Source organism: Limulus polyphemus, unplaced genomic scaffold (assembly GCF_000517525.1).
Source record: "Limulus polyphemus unplaced genomic scaffold, Limulus_polyphemus-2.1.2 Scaffold2030, whole genome shotgun sequence".
NCBI classification, from domain to species: domain Eukaryota; kingdom Metazoa; phylum Arthropoda; class Merostomata; order Xiphosura; family Limulidae; genus Limulus; species Limulus polyphemus.
This window is the reverse complement of record NW_013667640.1, coordinates 221887-226999: the sequence shown is the minus strand read 5'-3', so window position 1 is coordinate 226999 and position 5113 is coordinate 221887. Positions and strand designations below refer to the sequence as shown.

General features: G+C 31.0%; 1 protein-coding gene across 1 annotated transcript in view; it reads left to right on the top strand.

Moving 5' to 3' along the window:
- LOC111087337 (guanylate cyclase 32E-like) overlaps positions 1–5113 on the top strand; it is a 24566-nt gene that overhangs the window by 11157 nt on the left and 8296 nt on the right. The gene's annotated exons all lie outside the window — the stretch shown is intronic.

Below are 5113 nucleotides of genomic sequence, written 5' to 3'. Positions count from 1 at the left end.
CTTTCCCTACTTATAAGACAACTATGGAAATACGTAGAATCCTGACTCATGAGAAATCTGTGTGGTGTAAGTTGAACAACACTTTGAAGACGTTGTTCAGGTTCAGGTACTGATACAATGTGTTAAAATTTATTTAGTGAATTAGAAATCAATAAATGACGGAAGTAATTTTCAGAAAAACGCGCACGTCAGTATTTTAGGGATTACGAAACTGTTACGTAATGGGAACAATAAAAATATTTGCTTATTTTAGTTTGTAACTCATTATATGAAACCTGAGTAATTAAACTCAGTATTGTTTACTTCAGTCTTGGAAATAAAGGGAGAACTGATATTTCTACCTGTTTACCTATGTGTTGTATGACATTAACTGATCTTTATCTTTATATAACTATGTGTTGTATGACATTAACTGATCTTTATCTTTATATACCTATGTGTTATGTGACATTAACTGATCTTTATCTTTATATAACTATGTGTTGTATGACATTAACTGATATTTATCTTTATATATCTACGTGTTGTATGACATTAACTAATCTTTATCTTTATATATCTATGTGTTGTATGACATTAACTGATCTTTATCTTTATATACCTATGTGTTGTATGACATTAACTGATCTTTATCTTTACATACCTATGTGTTGTATGACATTAACTGATCTTTATCTTTATATACTTATGTGTTATGTAACATTAACTGGTCTTTATCTTTATATACCTATGTGTTATGTGACATTAACTGATCTTTATCTTTATATACCTATGTGTTGTATGACACTAACTGATCTTTATCTTTATATATCTATGTGTTGAAATACATTAACTGATCTTTATCTCTATATATCTATGTGTTGTATGACACTAACTGACCTTTTATCTTTATATACCTATGTGTTGTATGACATTAACTGATCTTTATCTCTATATATCTATGTATTGTATGACATTAACTGATCGTTATCTTTATATACCTATGTGTTATGTGACACTAACTGATCTTTATCTCTATATATCTATGTGTTGTATGACACTAACTGACCTTTATCTTCATATATCTATGTGTTGAATGACATTAACTGATCTTTATCTCTATATATCTATGTATTGTATGACACTAACTGATCTTTATCTTTATATATCTATGTGTCGTATGACATTAACTGATCGTTATCTTTATATACTTATGTGTTATGTGACATTTAATTATCTTTATCTGTTTATGGGTTTTATATTATTCGGAAGGATATTTGAATTACAATCGTTATGTGTATATAATCATCGTATTAGACACCAGCAATCATTTCTGGTATAATGGACACATTACAGGCCGTTACTATGTATTCCTAATTAATCTACGTTTACTCATATTCAAGTAACTCACAGAATATTTTCACGAGTTTCAAGTTACACCAAATAATTCGTTTTTTTTTTTTTCAGATATATCCTTAACAAAAAACACACACACATTTAATGGAAAAGCTATAATTACACGAAACAAGGACTCAGCAACTTAATAGTATGGTTTACTTTGGCCTTTAGCCAAACCAAAACCTTTTAGGAAAGAGATTGAAGTACTTTAACGTGAGAGAAACCAAAGTATAACGGAGATGTTTACGTCATAGGTAAAAATGCCCGAGTAAAACACACCCGGTTTCAGCAAAAATATAGAGTTTCTGAAACCAATTTGAAACTTAGGTATGATACATTCAATCACAACACTTGTTTCGCAGTCCCAAGTGCTCTTATCTTCGTTCTACTTGATAAACGTACAACTCGTGATAATTAATAGAGTATACTAATATAAGTACTTCTCTGTTCTAAAGAATATTGTTGTTCTCTCTGTATTCGCGATATAATAGAGACATTATAACTGATATATCTAACACTTATTTCAATGTAAAAAATGAATTTTATCTTTGTTGTGGACTATATGTTATTTACCGTATACGATTGTAATATAAAACCACTTTATGTTGAAAAATTATAAGAGATTCAAATCTTATGTCCAGGATGATGGGACGTCCCGGTTTTGCTGGGAAGGTTACCGGGACGCCCAAATCGTCCCACTTTTATTATAAAGACAATTATGAATTTCGCGCAAAGCTACACGAGGGCTATCTGCGCTAGCCGTCCCTAATTTAGCAGTGAAAGGCGAGAGGGAAGGCAGCTAGTCATCACCAACCACCGCCAACTCTTGGGCTACTCTTTTACCAACGAATAGGGGGATTGACCGTCACATTATAACGCCCCCACGGCTGAAAGGGAGAGCATGTTTGGTGTGACGGGACTCGAACCCGCGACCAGCAGATTGCGAGTCGAGCTCCCTAACCACCTAGTGGTACTGTAGTAGACACATAACATTTGGATATTAATATCACTATTAATATAATCTAATATCAATATTAATATAATATTAATATCACTATTAATATAATACTAATATCAATATTAATATCACTATTAATATGATACTAATATCAATATCAATATATTTGTATATAGCGTGGAAAAGTTCATTAACTTCAAAATTAATTAAATACAAGTCAAATTATTTCAAACTTGTAATAATTATTTTGAAATTAGGGGCAATGGTTAGGTGTCTTAGTTTTTGGTTTGAAAATCTGGTCACCCTACTTATGTCATTTTATTTAAACAAACGCAACGGTTACTTTGCTGGGATGAAGCTTAGACATAAAGACTGTCATGTTTTGGAATAATCTGTGTACCTAAAATACAATAAATACTGCTGTTTTTGTTATGCAGATACAAACATTTGCATTCAACAAAATACTGTGATGTCACCAGACATCGGGTATTCGTATTAAAGTATTTGTATTCGTATTCGCTGAATGCTTTAGTGAATACTTAATATTTGAAGAGTAAATGTACAACTTTTGTACTCATCAAATTTCTAGACTGTCATTATTACAACAGCAGCACGTTAATTTCTCTTTCAGTACAAGCTTCATTCGCACGAGAAACTTTCCCGTGGGAACGAAGTATGGAATGAAGGAGAAATTAACCCTTTTCTGTACAGAAAACAACATAATATAATACGTCATTTGATAGATAAAAGACCTGGCTTTCTATTGGTTTTAAATAATATTGTATTGAACGTCAGAGAGAACACTGACAAATCCTAAAAGAAAGGATATGACAGATGGGTCCGATTTTCTATTTGATGGCTATGTAACCCAACAAAATTAAAGGCTATGAAAATTATGCTTCACCTGAGCAACGACAACATTATAATTAGTAATTTACGTTAAATTTCGTACTTGTTGGAGAGGTGGTAAATGAATTAGAGAAGAGGGGATGCCTAGAGTCATATTTCATACACTAGAGGAAATATTCAGTTTTTTTTTAAATATTGCCTTATACAGTTAAAGCTTAAAACTTATATAATGTTAAAATATTGATTATACAGTTAAAGCTTAAAACTTATGTAATGTTAAAATATTGCCTTATACAGTTAAAGCTTAAAACTTATGTAATGTTAAAATATTGCCTTATACAGTTAAAGCTTAAAACTTATGTAATGTTAAAATATTGCCTTATACAGTTAAAGCTTAAAACTTATGTAATGTTAAAATATTGCCTTATACAGTTAAAGCTTAAAACTTATGTAATGTTAAAATATTGCCTTATACAGTTAAAGCTTAAAACTTATATAATGTTAAAATATTGATTATTACCAACTGTACTAATTGCTATAACGTGAACAAAAAGTAGTTTAATTAAATTTTAAATGTAACATTGTGATATACTCGGTAAAGGTTTATACAGTTAAAGCTTAAAACTTATATAATGTTAAAATATTGATTATTACCAACTGTACTAATTGCTATAACGTGAACAAAAAGTAGTTTAATTAAATTTTAAATGTAACATTGTGAGATACTCGGTAAAGGTTCCCCTGGCGAGAGTTTAGGTCAATACTCTCCAACCACCTTAAAAGTCAATGCATTACATGGATATCAATTCAGTCAAGTTATGTGAATAAACTTGAGATGGCTACTAAACTGCCTTCAGTGGTACATGAACATTTTCAATTCCGACTGCTAGATCTGGTCACATCAAGGCAAAGTGAAAATATTGTGAGCGGACCATTTCTAACCTGCTAACACATCTCAGGTAAGCCTTTTTATTTATTGTTTTGCTAACATAAACTATAGTCTATGCAAATTATACAATGGAATGTAGGTAAACTAAATTTTTTATTATTGTCATTTATTTAGTATTATATGTTTGTATTTATATTTATCTTTAATACAAACTATATTCTACATTATATAGCTGAGATATTTATTTAATATGATAGATAATTTTTATTATTGTTATTACTATAAGCTATATTCTATAGTTAACCTAAATTGTTCATGTTATGAACTATATTTATAATTTTTATCTATTATTGTTATATTTTCTATTATTTTTTATCATAAATTAGATTTAATATTATATAACTGAGATACGCTTTTGTATTTCTAGTGCAATCATGAGACAGTGCTACAGAAGCCTACATCTGGCTCTGGTACTTCAGCCCAGGTGCGGCAGCCTACAATTGCAGTGTACTTTACACAATCAACTAAATATATGTCTACATAACCTACCCTCATCAGAAGCACATAACTAACAAACTCGTCAATTTTCGAGATCTAATGGCAGCCACGGATTCTCGGTATGTTCTTCCCGGTGGCAAACATCAGTCCATGATGTTGATCGAGAGCAGGTTTGATGCAGTCCGATAAAACGTCATTTCTCTACTGCAACTTGTACCCAACATCAATGTCACTGTGGATATCTGGAGTAGCAGACAAATGTGCAGCTTTCTTGGAGTCGCTACTCATTTTATACTTGATTGGAAAATGTAAATAGCCATGCTGGTGTGTCGGCGTTTCAATGGGTGTCATACACCTGATTGCAGCTCAATATGACGAAATAGTAAATATCTTTAACAAGAACATCTGATAACATCAACAACAAGGTGTCATGTGTGACATTTGATAACATCAACAACAAGGTGTTATATGTGACATCTGATAACATCAACAACAAGGTGTCATGTGTGACATTTGATAACATCAACAACAAGGTGTTATAT